The 17,762-nt window shown below is 42.5% G+C and overlaps 1 pseudogene; it reads right to left on the minus strand.

Moving 5' to 3' along the window:
* LOC104669393 overlaps positions 1-17,762 on the minus strand; it is a 54,669-nt pseudogene that overhangs the window by 36,488 nt on the left and 419 nt on the right.

The raw sequence follows: 17,762 nt of genomic DNA on the forward strand, positions 1-17,762 counted from the left end.
CTAGACTTGATTGGTTTAAAAAAAAAAGTGTGTCTCTCTCTATATATAGTATATATATATACACACACACACACATATATATATAACATATATATATATTTATATAATGCCAGCTACTTGGGAGGCTGAGAAGGAGAATTGCTTGGCCCTGGGGGGCAGAGGTTGCAATGAGGCAAGATGTCGCCACTGTACTCCAGCCTGGGCAACAGAGCGAGACTCCCTCTCCATAAATTAATAAATAGAGTCATTAGTGCATGTAGGGGGGAGAAACCAACACACATAATGTCTCATCTTCCCAGGAGCACACTGGAAAAGGTATTTCAATGTAAACTACATAAAAAAATGCTAAAAACAACAATTAAACGTCAGTTTTTGTTTAAGGGGTCAAGGTATCGGAAACATCTGCAGTCCTTTGTCCAATTCTTTGCTTTTTATAGTTATTGTGAAGTACCAAGACAAGGCTAAAATAAGCACTAACCATGTCAGAAAAAAATGGTGCTATACATTCAAAGGAAAAGATTGAAAATTTCTAAACACAAAATATTCTATATGTATTAAAATGTAATTTATAGTATTAATCTAGAAATGATTAAAAGTCTCAATATAAGTAATGTTAGCAGAAAACAAAGGTAAACCATTTGAAAATAATCTCATATTTCCTGAAATCAATTTATAAAGCTGATTAAACCACACATTTCTGCATTAAAACCAAATATTGCACATTAAATTGTCTTACATCTCCATATTCAATGATAAAATGTTCTTGGCCGGGCGCGGTGGCTCAAGCCTGTAATCCCAGCACTTTGGGAGGCCGAGACGGGCGGATCACGAGGTCAGGAGATCGAGACCATCCTGGCTAACACGGTGAAACCCCGTCTCTACTAAAAAACACACACAAAAAAAAAACTAGCCGGGCGAGGTGGCGGGCGCCTGTAGTCCCAGCTACTCGGGAGGCTGAGGCAGGAGAATGGCGTGAACCCGGGAGGCGGAGCTTGCAGTGAGCTGAGATCCGGCCACTGCACTCCAGCCTGGGCGACAGAGCGAGACTCCATCTCAAAAAAAAAAAAAAAAAAAAAAAAAAAAAAGTTCTTTGGAGTCACTGAGGAAAGAAAACATTGTTTTACTGTTATCTTCTCTAATTAGAAGTTAGGAGGAGATTAAGCCTTTCACTTGCTCAGTTTAGTTTTGTTTTTAAAGGACAATTTCCTTCTTTAAGTTTATTACAGCACACAACCTGGAGAACTGGGCTAAGCAGCTGATTATTTCATTGATGGGGGAAAATCAGGACTTTTTTTTTTTTTTTTTTGATACAGGGTGTTGCTCTGTTGCCCGAGCTGGTGTACAGTGGTACAACTATAGCTAACTGCAGCCTTGACCTTCTGGGCTCAAGCAATCCTCCCACCTCAGCCTCATGAGTAGCTGGGATTATAGGCACACACAGCCTTCGCTGGCTACTTTTTAAATTTTTGTAGAGATGAGGTTTCATTATGTTGCCCAGGATGATCTAGAACTCCTGGGCTCAAGCGATTCTCCCTCCTCAGCCTCCCAAAGTGCTGGGATTACAGGGATGAGCCCAGGATACTTTTAAAAAAACAAAAACTGGAGGCAGACTATAATGAAAAATTTGTTTCTAAACAAAACATATTAAGTATACTTCTAATTTTCATTAGCAGTATAATTATTAATATACATTTCTGAACATCCATTTATTTATTTAAAAAATTAAATATCCAGCCTGAGTACTAGATACTATTTGCTATTTTAAGTGGAGAAAGTAGCACTATTTAATAAATAAGGCATATATCAATTCTCCTATTCATTGAGATTATTCAACAATGATTACTCAATTAGACTGCTTCTGATAGTGTTCTCCCTATGATATGTGCTAGAAAAAAATCCTGGACATTGTGAGAGGTAAAACAGCATTAGCCTCACGTGCCACAGGAATAAATTTTCCAAAAATCTTTCAGTGTAGCCCTCTAAGAAGGCTTTAAAATGTTAAATATCATTTAATTTAGTGGTTTAAAAAAATCTTTGTTGAGTAATGATGAATACTAGGTTGCAAATTTCATCTAATTAAATTTCCTGCTACTGTTGAGTACCCACAGAATTATAGCTTGTGTAAGAATATTAACCAACCATGCATCTTGTAGAATATGGTACTGGGGAGTTGATTCTGATAGCTCTGTTTTTAAACTTTGACCCCCCTAAGTTTTAAAATTAAAATGGAAAAATTATTTTTCAAATACAAGATACGGATCTAGCCTACAGATTCATTATTGTGACAATCCCCAAAATAATACAGAACAAGACACAAACCAGTGATTTTTACCTTAGCAAAGTGAGCTTGGCATTTTATCCTTATGTCAAAACACAAGACTAGGCTTTTAGTGAAACAGCCGATGAGAATTCTCCCTTTGCAGCATTATCACATGTGCCGTCAATTATCGCCATGCCTAAGTCTAGCATCATGCCAGCACATTAAGACAGAAGGTACTCTATGCAGTTTTCACTGCACCAGAAGGACAGAAATAAGAAAGGGAGGTGGAGTCCAGGTGCGGTGGCTCACGCCTGTAATCCTAGCACTTTGGGAGGTCCAGGCAGGGGGATCGCCCAAGGTCAAGAGTTCGAAACCACCCTGGCCAACATGGTGAAACCTCATCTCTACCAAAAATACAAAAATTATCCAGGGCATGGTGGTGGGTGCCTGTAATCCCAGGTACTTGGGAGGCTGAGGCAGGAGAATTGCTTGAACTCAGGAGGCGGAGGTTGCAGTGAGCCAGGATCACGCTACTGGGTGACAGAGCAAACACTCTGTCTCAAAAAAAAGAAAAAAGGAGAGTGGCAGATGGAGACAAAGAAGAGAAGAAATTTTAAAAAGGCAGACCGTGCAAAACAAACCAGATCATGGCTGCTTAGCTAGTATGGGCCAACGGCTGTGGAAGAAAAATGTTGTACACCCCAAGTTGTGTAAATTTCTATAAACATCTAAATACACAAACACACACAACACCAACCTAATTAGGAACAATAATATATGTTGATCCTTTACTATGTTACAGTTTTGAAAATAAAAGCTAAAGTTAAACTATCTGCACTCTCTAAATTGCCGTCTTATTTTCCTAAGAAGCTAGTGTTTCTTAAGGGGAAGAGGGCTTGTCATGATGGTTATAAAGATTGAGATTCCCTCTTTGACTTTTTTTCCCCACTAAAGTTTTACCAATAACTCACTGAAACCCTTATTGAATATGCACACTTAAGCACAAATAGTAAAGGCTGACAATAATGGCAAGTTCATTTTAACAATGGACTGTTATTTAAAAATAATGTGTTTTTCAAAATAAAAATAATGTTCAAATATTTAGATTTTTTTTTTTTTTTTTTGAGACAGTTTTGTTCTTGTTGCCCAGGTTGGAGTGCAATGGTGTGGTCTCTGCTCACTGCAACCTCCAGCTCCTGGGTTCAAGGAATTCTCCTGCCTCAGCCTCCCAAGTAGCTGGGATTACAGGCGCCCACCACCATGCCCAGCTAATTTTTTTGTATTTTTGGTAGAGACGAGGTTTCACCATGTTGGCCAGGCTGGTCTTGAACTCCTGACCTCAGGTGATCCACCCACCTCAGCCTCCCAAAGTGTTGGGATTACAGGTGTGAGCCATCGCACCCAGCCGAAGTTTTGTTTTGTTTTTAAACTAAGAGCCAGGTAAATAAATCTCCTTGTTCTATTGCTTGATATCATCAGTGCCTAAAACTAAGCAGCATGAAAAGATAGAAATAATCAACTTTTGACAAATACTAGACATTTCTTAAGCTACAGAGCCCAAACTTGCCATATTTCACAAGTCTGGTAAATAAAACGTATTACTCCCTGTTTTTTTTTGTTTTTTTTTTGTTTTTTTGTTTTTTTTTTTTAGACAGAAATTCGCTCTGTCGCCCAGGCTGGAGTGCAGTGGTACGATCTCAATCTCAGCTAACTGCAACCTCCACCTTTCGGGTTCAAGTAATTCTGGTTCCTCAGCCTCCCAAGTAGCTAGGATTACAGGCGTGCGCCACCATGCCCAGCTAATTTTTGCTATTTTTGTAGAGATGGGGTTCACCATGTTGGCCAGGCTGCTCTCAAATTCCCGACCTCAGGTGATCCGCCCACCTCAACCCCACAAAGTGCTGCAATACGGGTGTGAGCTGCTGCGCCAAGCCTTTAACTGTTTCTAATGGAACTTTAAAAATTTTGTTTCCATATTCTACTTACGTAGGAACATTTCATACACAATTATATTGCCCAGAAAATGTGAATCTATAAAGGATCAAAATATATTTTACTTCTTTTTTTTTTTTTTTGAGGCGGAGTCTCGCTCTGTCGCCCAGGCTGGAGTGCAGTGGCCAGATCTCAGCTCACTGCAAGCTCCACCTCCCGGGTTTACGCCATTCTCCTGCCTCAGCCTCCCGAGTAGCTGGGACTACAGGCGCCCGCCACCTCGCCCGGCTAGTTTTTTGTATTTTTTTTTTAGTAGAGACGGGGTTTCACCGTGTTAGCCAGGATGGTCTCGATCTCCTGACCTCGTGATCCACCCGTCTCGGCCTCCCAAAGTGCTGGGATTACAGGCTTGAGCCACCGTGCCCGGCTACTTCTTTATTCAATTCACAAAATGCTAAACTTTAACTTGCTACCTTCAACAAAATATTAGTATGGGCCAAAAAGATATTTTTCCCCCATCAAAATTCTAATGTGTTTCTAGATTGTTTTGGATTGATTTCCCAACATATTAAATATTAGATTACATCCCAAACTCTATCTGGTTACTGTGTGGCATGCAAGAAAACAACTCTAAACTGTATTGGTTATTAACAAGCTTAACCTGATTCACATTAAGTGTCACATGAACACTACCCACCTAACTGGTTAAGACCCAAAATTAAGCAAAGATCATCTTATGGATTCTGTAGGTTTATCAAGTGATGCTTGTTCAATTTCCAAGTGTCCCTCTTCATATTGATCAAAGTGATTACCCTGAAAAAAGATGATCACAGCTATTTTTCAAGAGCAATAAATGTCAAATTTATTAAATTCCTAACCAAACTAAGGGTTATTTTTAAGTTTGTTTTTTGTTTTTGTTTTAACCTAAAAGGAGACTGCAATCATTCCTTTTCAGTAGACAATCAAAACCACACCACAAATTCCAACTTTTAAAAATTTATAAAAACGTATTAGGGCCGGGCACAGTGGCTCATGCCTGCAATCCCAGCACTTTAGGAGGCCGAGGCAGGAAGATCACAGGAACCCAAGAATTCAAAACCAGCCTGGGCAACACAGTGAAACCCTGTTTCTGAAAAAAACAACAACAAAAAAAAATTAATTAGCCACACATGGTGGTGTGAACCTGTAGTCCCCGCTGTTCAGGAGGCTGAGGTGGGAAGATCACTTGAGCCCAAGAGGTCGAGGCTGCAATGAGCTGTCATCAAGCCACTGCACTCCAAGCCTGGGTGACCGAATGAGACCCTATTTCAAACAAAACAAAACTTATTAGGAATCTAGGCCTAGTAATCTGAACTTTTCTTCTCCTAACAAGTGTTGAAATTGTAAACTAAAACACTATCAACCATTTGGGACACTAACTGTCTTAGACTGACGACATTAGGAAGACTACGGACTCTTACGAACTGAGGCAGAGCGCGCCGGTCCCCCAGAGCCCTCCAGGCTCCTCTGGCCTGCGCCGGCAGGTGAGCTGGGGGCTCCAGGACAGGCCGCGCCCTCCGCCCTGCACAAACCTGGGGCCCCGCTGTGGCTGCCCCCTGGCCAGGCCCAGGCCTTGAAGCTTCCCCACCCCACCTCGATGACTGACGGCGGCCTCGGCCTCTCTCAGCCGGGAGGAAACCCCACCAAGGGGGGCCTTTGGATGGCGGCGGGAGTGGCGGGCCTGGAAGCCTGGAGGCTGCCCGAAAGAACACCAATCAGCAGAGGACCTGAGGGTGCAGAGGACCTGAGGGTACAGAGGGCCTGGGAAGGCAGCCTCCGGACGCAGGCAGGCTCGGCCGCCTCATTAGGCCTCGGAGCGGTGCAGACCCGGTCCCAGTGACCGCTCTGTTCCCATTGGCCGAGACCACCTAGTCCTAACCTCAACGGACAAAGGCCTTAACGGGTCTGGAAGGCACGCGGAGTTCCAAACGACCACGGGTAGAACGGTTAGCGGTGGTTGGTCTTCGAGCTACTAGACCTTGCTGCTGGAAGAGAGAAATAGTAGAGTAACAGGCCATGTTTGGCCCGTTGGAAATGCCCACCACCCTTTGGGAAGATTTACTGGCCGTGTATAGGAGGCCTGTGTACATAATATGAAAAAGCTGCTCTCAACTCCACTCCAACCTTTTAATAGCAAATATTTGCCACATCTAGCGCTTTTAGATGGAAAAAGCCATGCTGTTTTACTTTTTTATAAGCAATATTGAATTAAATTTTTAATAATGAAGAAAATCAGTCATAATTGTCAGGCCTCTGAGCCCAAGCCTGCAGGATTACATCCAGTTGGCCTGAAGCAACTGAAGAATCACAAAAGAAGTGAAAATGGTCGGTTCCTGCCTTAACTGATAACATTCCACCAGTGTGATTTGTTCCTGCCCCACCTTAACTGATGTATTAACCTTGTGAAATTCCTTCTCCTGGCTCAGAAGCTCCCCCACTGAGCACCTTGTGACCCCTGCCCCTGCCCGCAAGAGAAAAACCCCCTTTGACTGTAATTTTCCACTACCCACCCAAATCCTACAAAACTGCCCCACCCCTATCTTCCTTGCTCTCTTTTGGAACTCAGCCCACCTGCAGCCAGGTGATTAAAAAGCGTTATTGCTCACACAAAGCCTATTTGGTAGTCTCTTCACATGGATATGCGTGACAATAATAATAAGAGGTGAAGCCAGCTGGAATTCCTGGGTCCAGTGGGGACTTGGAGAACTTTTCTGTCTTACAAGAGGTTTGTAAAATGAACCAACAGCGCTCTGTAAAAATGCACCAATCAGTGCTCTGTAGCTAGCCAGAGGTTTGTAAAATGTACCAATCAGTGCTCTGTAAAAATGCACCAATCAACGCTTTGTAGCTAGCTAGACATTTGTAAAATGGACCAATCAGTGCTCTGTAAAATGGACCAATCAGCATTCTGTAAAATGGACCAATCAGCAGGACATGGAGGGGGACAAATAAGGGAATAAAAGCTGACCACTCCCAACCAGCAGCAGCAACCTTCTGGCCTCCCCTTCCCTAGTGTGGAAGTTTTGTTCTTTTGCTCTTCACAATAAATCTTGCTGCTTCTCATTCTTAGGGTCCACGCCATCTTTAAGAGCTGTAACACTCACCATGAAGATCTGCGGCTCCATTTTTGAAGTCAGCGAGACCACGAACCCACCAGAAGGAACCAACTCTGGACACAATAATGAAAATAAAATCTATACTTTAATGCTGCTCAATGCTGATCGCATTATTTTAAACTAAAACTGCTAAGACATGAAACTTTAAATCAATTGATACCTCCTGACTTTTCAATGAATTAAAAACAATCTCTTGACAGTTTCCAAAGCAACTATTCATCAAGATGATCTGCCTAGAGAGATAAACATGTCCATATAATGCTGCATTTGATCATAAGCAAGTTGTCACTGCAACTAAAATAAGTAAAAACAGTTTCAACGAATGATAGTTGCAGACAAGAAGTTCTCACTAATCATAGTTTTCACAGATCTCCCTGCTTCATTAGGAAGTAATAGCTCATAATTTGGTTTTAAATCAAAATATCAATTTTCTGGTTCCCTTCTTGCCATAAAGTATAGGGCTTGAGGATTTGTGAATCCCACAAGGACCTAAATCAAAAGCCTGAATGAATTCATTGTGTGGAATGATATGGTAACTGGAACGCTAACCTAACAAAAAGTTACTTTGCTTTTTCAAGGTAAAATTAAAATTCTAATTGAGGAATCGCACATGTACCCCAGAACTTAAATAATTAAAAAAAAAAAAAAAAAAAAACTGGACTTCCTGGGGGAAAAATCCATTTGATGATCAGGCTTCACCGAGTATTCATTTGTAAACTCCTAGATAAAATTTGCAAGGCAAGCAGGAAAAGCACTGAAATTGCTGAATAGGTGAGCATTATATGCCTGATTCATTAAATGTATGCATTGGTAAATATATAAAAATATTATAATTGAATAAATAAAATTCAGTGATGGGGAGCTCTAACATGTAATTTGCCACATTGTATTATAAATGTTAGGTTTCTCTCACTAGACTCTGAAGTCCTTGAGTACTTGTTAATCCTTTACAAACCTAATACTTAATATGACAGCCAAACACTAGGGAACAATAAGGTGCTAACACGGTGTGGCAATGATGAACAAGTTCTAGAACAAGATGGTGGGAGTGATGGTTGTACAATATTTTTAATGTACTTAATGCCACTGAACTATATACTTTTTTTAAGAGGAGGTCTCCCAGCACTTTGGAAGGCTGAGAGGGGCGGATCACTAGATCAGGAGATCGAGAACATCCTGGCTAACACGGTGAAACCCCCGTCTCTACTAAAAATACAAAAAAATTAGCCGGGCGTGGTGGCAGGCGCCTATAGTCCCAGCTACTCGGGAGGCTGAGGCAGGAGGATGGCGCGAACCCGGTAGGCGGAGCTTGCAGCGAGCCGAGATGGCGCCACTGCACTCTAGCCTGAGCGACACAGCGAGACTCCGTCTGGAGGGGGGCGGGGGGTGGGGGGAAGAGAAGGAGGTCTCGTTATGTTGCTCAGGCTGCCTTCAAACTCCTGGGCTCGAGGAGCCCAGGCTCAGCCTCCTGACTAGCTGGAACTACAGGCTCCACTACACGTGGCTTGAATTATATACTTTAAAATAGTTAAAGTGATAAATTTTATTACATGTATTTTACCACAATAAAAATAATAAAAATAAAATTGTATGGCAAAGTCTAGCCAAATGAAGAAACGGAAAAAAAGGAAGAAAAATTGAATAGCAAGGGACAGGAGTATGTTTTCCAAAGACAGGGGAAAAAAAAAAAAAAAAAAGGACTTAAGAGTAGGTATTTCAGGAATGAGAAAAAGCACTCATCAACAAAAGAGTTTTAAAAATTCAAAATAGTGGCCGGGCGCGGTGGCTCAAGCCTGTAATCCCAGCACTTTGGGAGGCCGAGACGGGCGGATCACGAGGTCAGGAGATCGAGATCATCCTGGCAAACACAGTGAAACCCCGTCACTACTAAAAAATACAAAAAACTAGCCGGGTGAGGTGGCGGGCGCCTGTAGTCCCAGCCACTCGGGAGGCTGAGGCAGGAGAATGGCGTGAACCTGGGAGGCGGAGTTTACAGTGAGCTGAGATCTGGCCACTGCACTCCAGCCTGGGCGACAGAGCGAGACTCCGTCTCAAAAAAAAAAAAAAAAAAAAAAAAAAATTTAAAATAGCTACTAATCCTGAAAGTCTGTCTTAAATTAACCTCAATATTTTGTCCAATGATCTTTTTAAAATAACACCTGCTTCTTGGCATTTTAATTTCTACTACATTTAAATGTTTAAGTTAATTTAAAGATGTTAATTGCAAAGTACTTCTAAATTACTAAATAATAAACATCCAAATACTGAGACTAGCTCAAACCTCATTATATTATGGAACACCAATGTACAGCCAAATATCAATTATTTCACTCTACAGGTCTATACAATTTAATGATAAAAGAATAGACAAGGCACAGTGGCTCGAGCCTGTAATTCTAGCACTTTGGGAGGCTGAAGTGCCGGAGGCCAGGAAGCTGGACTTTAGCTTGGGCAACATAGTCAGACCTTGTCTCTACAAAAAAATTAACTGGGTGTGATGGCATGTGCCTGTATTCCTAATCCTACAGTCCTAGCTACTCGGTAAGCTGAGGCTCCTGCCTCACTTTAACCCAGGGGTTCAAGACTGCAGTGAGCTGATTGAGCCCCTGCACTCAGGCCTAGGTGACAAACCAAGAGTCTGTCTCAAAAAAAAAAAAGAAAAAATCTCATCCTAAAAACAATAATTGTGTACTTTTTAAAAGTAATTAAACCTTTAGTTAGTTTGTTTAGAGACAGAGTCTCTCTCTGTCACCCAGGTTGGAGTGCAGTGGGGCCATCATCGCTTACTGTAACCTTGAACTCCTGGGCTCAAGCAATTCTCCCACCTCAGCTAGGACAACAGGAATGCACCACCATCCCAGGCTATGTTTTTTTGTTTTTGTTTTTGTTTTGGTTTTTTTTTTGAGACGGAGTCTTGCTCTGTCATCCAGGCTGGAGTGCAGTGGCACAATCTTGGATCACTGCAACCTCCACCACCTGGGTTCAAGCGATTTTCCTGCCTCAGCCTCCTGAGTAGCCGGGATCACAGGCATGCATCACCACACCCAACTAATTTTTTGTTTGATTTGTTTGTTTTAGTTGAAACAGGGTTTCACTATGTTGGCCAGGCTGGTCTCAAACTCTTGACCTCAGGTGATCTGCCTGCCTCGGCCTCACAGAGTGCTGGGATTGCATGCCTGCGCCACCGCACCCAAACTGTTTTTGATTTTTGTAGAAAGGGGGTCTCGCTATGGTGCCCAGGTGGTCTCAAACTCCTGGGCTCAAGTGATCCTCCTGCCTCTGCCTCTCAAAATTCTGGGATTACAGGCATAAGCCATCAAGTCTGGCTTACGTATTTAACTTAGGACAACTATGTGATGGTTTTAAACAAAAAGAGAACTGACCCAAAATATATCACTATCAAAGATGATATAAAGCACAAACACAGATTCTTAGAGAACTACCAAGTACTTCTACAAAAAAGAAAATGGGCGTCTTTTAGGAAAAACCATTTCAGCTCATCCCTACTCCATGAAAAATCACACAAGTTTTTCCAAACAGATAATGAATCATTAGCAAAATCTTCCTTTAATCTTAGGCTTAGTTATTTCAGAAAACACTTCTGTAGATTACAAACTACTGTCAGCAAATGCCAGGTTCCAAATAAGACACTTGACAAATTTCTAAATTTGTTAGCTAATTAACTTTTCAAATCATTCTGGATCTGTCAGATGCAATACAAATCAGGATTAATAATATAGTTTTAGAGTTTTAGTCCAAAAAAAGACCCACACATCTATGATTAACTAATCTTCAACAGAAGTACAAAGAGAATCCAACACAGAAATGACAGTGTTTTCAATAAATGACACTAGAACTAGGTGTCCATATGCAAAACAAAAAAAGAGCCTCAATCTATACTTTGAATCATAATAAACAATTAACTCAAAATGCACTGCAGACCTAAATGTAAAACTGAAAATGAAATATTCTAGAAGAAAAAATACAAAAGAAAGTCTTTGTGACCACAGGCTAGACAAATATTTTCTTAGAGACAACCCAAAAGCACAATATATGAAATAAAAAATTGATAAGCTGGACTGGGAGAAAATATTTACAAAGATTATTCCTTTAAAAAAAAAAAAAATGTGTTGATTTAGAATAACTAAGGGTCTTGCTATCACCCAGGCTACAGGGCAGTGGTGCAATCATGGCTCACTGCAGCCTCTACTTCCTGGGCTCAATTATTCTCCCACCTCAGCCTCCCAGGTAGCTGGGACTACAGGTGTGCACTAGCACACCTAATTTTTGTTCTTTTTGGTGTGTTTTTTGTTTTGTTTTGTTTTCGGTAGAGACAGGGTTTCACCATGTTACCTATGTAAATAGGCAATGAGAAGAGGCTGGTTCATACAAGACAATTTTTATTTTACTCAAGTTAACCATGGTAAAGACTGAGTTCTTTCACATCCTTGCTCTTGTCCACTCCCCTCTCCATTTTTTCAATTTCTTTTCTTTTTTTCTTTAACAGCCTGTGTTACCCAGGCTGTTTTCAAACTCTTGGGCCCAAGCAGTCCTGTTGCCTCAGCCTCCAGAGTAGCTGAGATTACAGGCCCAGTCTTTTAAAGGTAATTTGCACTGTTAAAATTATGCCCATTAAGGACATTTTTTTGTAAAAATGCTTTTCTCGAGACATTTTGTTAGACCGAACTCATAGGCAGAATTTTTTTTAAAAAATTTTTTTGGTTTGGTAAGAACTTTAATCTTACCTCTAGATATGTTATCTAGTCTGACAGCCTGGTCACAGGTGAGGAAAGGTTGTGCTAGCAATGTGTTTAATTTTTTAGTACATTGTGGCCCCTTTTATTAAAATATACTACTAAACACAAATAATACAAAAGTAAAACGGATATGGTTAAAAGTTCAGGCTACACTATAACAAGTAAAATCTGAAAGAACGCCCTCCTTTGTTTCATTTCTTAGAGGTAACCATTGTTTTCAGTTTACCATTCAGTTTTTTAGTAAAGTTTAAAAATTTTTAAATACACATACTATTTGGAAGAAGTGCTTTAGAAATACTGAATATGAGTTTATTGTAATTATTCACTTTGGTGTTGTTTATATAGATAAACAGACTTTATTTTTTCAAGTAGTTTTAGGTTCACAGCAAAGTTGAGCTGAAAGTAAAGACACGGCCTCCTGCACATTTGTTAGAATACATTTCCTACAATAGATGAAAGGTTCACTCTTGGTGTAGTTCTATGCGTTTTGACAAATGTATAGTGACATTTATCTATCGTTATAGTATTCACTGCTCAAAAACATCCCTGGTGTCCACCTGTTCATCCTTTTACTTTCTTCCCCTCAAATTCCTGGCAACTACTGATCTTTTTACTGTTTCCGTCATTTTGTCTTTTCTAGGATATCCTATGTTTCCAATCGTTATGGAGCCTTTTCACATTGGCTTCTTTCACATATTCTTGAATATGCATCCAAGGTTCCTCCATGTCTTTTCCTGGCTTGATAGCTCATTTCTTTTTAGTGATAAATAATATTCCACTGTCTGGTATATATATCACAGTTTACTTACCCATTCACCTACTGAAGGACACCTGAATTGCTGCCAAGTTTTAGCAATTATGAATAAAGAATGCTGTAAATATCGGTGTTTTAGTTTTTGTGTAGACATGAATTTTCAGCTCCTTTAGTTAAATACTAAGGAGTGTGATTGCTGGATTGAATAGTAAAAATAGGTTTAACTTTGTAAGAAACTGCCAAACTGTCTTGTCTTCTCTTTCTCTTGATGGTGTCTTTTGCAGAGCAGGGGTTTTAAATTTTAGTGAAACCTAACTTACCAATTATTTCTTTCATGGGTGTGCCTTTGGTTTTCCGTTTAAAGTCATCACTAACCCCAGTGACATCTAGTATTTTATTTTGACTTGGTGTTCGTGTCATTGTGATGAGACATTTATTTTAGGGGTAGGAGGAAAATGTTTTGTGCTTCACTACCAGGAATTACTGTGATTGTTGTGATTACTGTGATTGTTTACTTTTGTGGGAGTTGATGGTGTTTATGTTTTTGTGTTAACATTAAACAAATCAATCAGCCTTTTTAATAGGGTAAATTTAATTCAGCTTAAATCTGCAAATTTGTGGGATTTTAGACCAAGAAATGACATGAAAGAGTGTCTAGTTCAAGCTCATTTTACAAATGAAGGTACAAAGAATGAGGAATACGACATGATTTGCATGAGGTCATACAGTGAATTATTAATGAAGACAGGACTTAGAGTTGCTGAACTGAGGTGAAAGATGTATTCATAATTTTTCTTGTATAATAAATATTTTTGATAAGTGTTTATTTCTTATTCTTTTTGACTTGGTGTTGTGGCTCCTAATTTTTAAAAGGGCAAGTTTTAAAACAGTGAAAAATATAAGGTTTTTACACTTTTCAAGGAATCTACAATCTAGTGGGAAATATGTCCAGAGACATGGGCTTCAATCAGTGTTGCTCAGTGGAAAGGGACACATTTTCGGAGATAGGTTGAGAGGACGTAACAGTGCCACCAAATAGAGGCAATGGGGGGGGGGGGTGGCCTTCAGCCGAATATTAAAATATACAGAGATGGGGGAGGCAAGCAGGGGTGGGGTGAGAAGGGTGGGTGCATTTTAAGTAGAGAGAAAGTGAAGCAAAACCTGGGAGGTGAGGAAAGAGCTTTGTACAGTTGCTGTCGAAGAGGCAAGTGGCCAATCCGGTATGGCCTGCTCCAAGTACCTTTCAGCTGGGGTTACAATGCTAGAATTCCCTTTCTGCCACCATTGGGTCCACCGTTAGGCTAATGGTGTTTGTCTCATCACAATATAAATACTTTTTTAAAGGCACTAAACATTGTTCTCATAAGGACACGGTCATTCTTTCCACAATTGCCTTCTTCAGTTGACCTCTCTTAGAGCCATTTGCATTCTAAGACTTATCTGACCTCATCAAATTAAGAGCTATGGTCCCCCACCAAAGGAATTTCAAATGGCTGGACATAATTTTTTTGGACAGAGGGACCATCCACTGAAAGTACTTGGCCTTGAAAATCTTTATAGGTAACAAATTTGGCTAGGTGACATTTGGGGGTTTTTTAAGACAGGATCACACTGTTACCCAGGCAGAAGCGCAGTGGTGCAATCACGGCTCACTGCAGCCTTGAACTCCTGGGTTCAAGCCATCCTTCCACCTCAGCCTTTTGAATAGCTGGGACTACAGGTGCGTACCACCACATCGGCTAATTTTTGTTATAGAGATGGGGGTCTCACTATGTTGCCAGGGCTGGATGAGATGTTTATTGAGAAGTGGTCACACTGACACCAGTACACTTACCACATTTCCTGCACAAATCCTAACCCACACTCCTCCTGCCCCATTGCCCTCCAGCAAGCAGTCATAATTAAGTTCTACAGGGAACTTAATTATAACTTCCCAAGGGAAGGGGAAGCTGGGAGGAACACAGAGCACCCACCTAACCCACCCCAAGGTAAATTAAAAGGTACCATCATACCCTTAAAGCCATAATGGGTGGAGGGTGGGAGCAGTGCTGCCAGGCCTCTCCAGCTGTGCAGTGTGCCAGCCTAGCCAGGCCTCTCCTGGGCCCTGGGTTTGGTCTGAAGACCTTGTGCGGGAAGGTGCTGCTCTACCCTAGGGATAGAAGACTTGGCCTGGGGTTGGGCATTAGGATACCAGGGTTCCAGTCCCTGCCTTGTCATTCACTTTGTGACCTGGGACAAACACCTCTCTGAGCCTCAGTTTCCTCATGAGGTGTTAGGCCTAGATTATCTTTAAAGGCCCACCCAGCTCTTCATGTTTGTTTTGTTTTTGTTTGTTTGTTTGTTTTTTGAGATGGAGTCTCGCTCTGTCACTCAGGCTAGAGCGCACTGGTGCGATCTTGGCTCATTGCAACTTCCACCTCCCAGGCTCAAGTGATTCTTCTGCCTCAGCTTCCCATGTAGCTGGGACTACAGGCACACACCCACCATGCCTGGCTAATTTTTGTATTTTTAGTAGAGATGGGGTTTCACCATGTTGGCCAGGCGGGTCTTGAACTCCTGACCTCAGGTGATCCACCCACCTCAGCCTCCTGAAGTGCTGGGTTTACAGTCCTGAGCCACCGTGCCCGGCCTTTTTTTTTTTTTTTTTTTGAGACAGAACAGAGTTTTGTTCTGTCACCCAGGCTGGAGTGCAATCACACTATCACAACTCACTGCAACCTCCTGCTCCCAGGTTCAAGCAACTCTCCTGCCTCAGTCTCTGGAGTAGCTGGAACTAGAGGTGCACACCACTATGGCTGGCTAACTTTTGTATTTTCAGTAGAGATGGGGTTTCACCATGTTGGCCAGGCTGGTCTGGAACTCCTGACCTCAGGTAATCCACCTGCCTTGGCCTCTTCTGGGATTACAGGCATGAACCATCGTGCCCAGCCTTCATGTTCTCATTCAAGTGAATGGTTTGGAGAAGGGAGAGAGGAGCTGTACACAACAGTCCCCCTTATCCTTGGGAGAACATGTCCCAAGACCCCTAGTGGAGGCCTGAAACCATAGGTAGTACTGAACCATATTGTTTTTCCTATACATATAAACCTATGGTAAAGTTTAATTTCTAAATCAAGCACAGTAAGACATTAACAATAAAATAGAACAAGTATAACAAGATACTGTAATAAATGGTATGTGAATGTGATCTCTCTCAAAATATCTTACTGTACTATTGATCTTAGCAACCTCAGCATTTTTTCCTAAGTCAAAAATCTCTACTTTTTCACATAAAGGAACTTTATAGTTTCTCATTGGCATATCCGAATTGTCACATCACTACCATTGCACGTTAGGGCCTTTGAGAGGAGTCTCACTGTTGCAGAGGCTGGAGTGCAGTGAAGTGATCATAGCTCACTGCTGCCTCAAACTCCTGGGCTCAAGGGATCCTCTCAACTCAGTCTCCTAAGTAGCTGGGACTACAGGCACGCCACCATGCCCAACTAATTTTTTTTTAAGAGATGGGGTCTTGCTATGTTGCCCAGGCTGGTCTTAAACTCCTGGCCTCAAGGGATCCTCCTGCCTCCACCTCCCAAAGTGATTACAGGTATGAGCCACTACGGGTTACTTGAACACAAGCACTGCAATACCTCAATGGTCAATTTGATAACCAAGATGGCTACTAAGTGACCGATACGAGGGGAATGGGAACAGAGTGGAGTCTGAAGAGCAAATTGCCTTTAAGGTTTATGTTGTGAACAAAATGGCCTCTCTCCTCAGGTGACCTAAGGTTTCCCAGGCAATGGCTTTTTTTTTTTTTCCCATGGAAAAAAAGCAGCAGCTAATTATGAGTCCTCCCTCCTAAGCCCCTGGTAGAGTGTTCTCTCCATGGAGACAGGCTCCCCCCTCCGAGCAGGACAAACAGCACTGAACACCCCTGCCTTCCTCTGGCTGTCGGTTCTGGGATCCTGGGCAAGGCTGACCTGAGGCTCAGAGGACGCCAGAACTGTGTGCCCTCACAATGCCCAGCCGCCCATGCTGTTTATCCCCTGCTCCCCACCCAAGGACCTCCACATCTCTCCTCCTGTGTCTCCTTCCAACCTGCTCCTCCTCCTCCCCAGCCAAACCCCTCCACTGTCACCTCCCCCAGTAACTGGCACTGGGCTGAGGACTCAGCTTCCCCACAGCCCTCTCCAGCACAGGCTATTCACGTTCTCACACTCTTCAAGGTCAGGATCAGCAGCCTCCCGGCCCCTAGAGGCCATGTCCACACAGTTTCCCCTCCACTGTCATTCCATGCTCACCTTCCTTCTAGTTACTCCCCCGTGTGCAGTGGCATTTTCGCCACCATCACCCTGGGTGGCCTTCCCTTGACGTCATCTCCAAAGACCTTACCCTCCACTCCATTTCAGTCGCACACTCCCACGGGCAGAACCTCTAACTGACCCCAGGAATTCAGGTATTGCACACCCTCCTCATAAGCTCCCACCCTTCCAGCCCAGTGACTCCCATCATGCTGGCACGTGTTTCTCAGCAGGTCTCAAACCCATTCACTCCTCCACTGTCTTACAGCCCCCTTTGGCCTCACCTCTCCCTCTCCCCCTGCCTAGCTTGAACTGCAACCTCCAGCACCTCAATCACTCTTGTTCAACTCTTCAAAACCACCTTTCGTCTTCCTGAACCCAAACTCTGTAGGGGTCCAGCAGCCTTCTTCCGGGTAGGCCCCCGCACTAGAGAAATGCAAAGCACACAGCCTGAGAGACTGGGGCCTCTGGGTCAGCGGCTCTCCCACCTCAGCTGGGTCTTCAACACTGCCACAATCCCTCTGTCCCAGCCCATAGCGTCCCAAGGGAAGGGGCAGCTGGGTGGAGCGCAGAGCACCCACCTAACCCACCCCAATCCTTCCATTCCCTCCGCCTCCTCCA

The sequence above is a fragment of the Rhinopithecus roxellana genome, chromosome 19, assembly GCF_007565055.1.
Source record: "Rhinopithecus roxellana isolate Shanxi Qingling chromosome 19, ASM756505v1, whole genome shotgun sequence".
NCBI lineage: Eukaryota > Metazoa > Chordata > Mammalia > Primates > Cercopithecidae > Rhinopithecus > Rhinopithecus roxellana.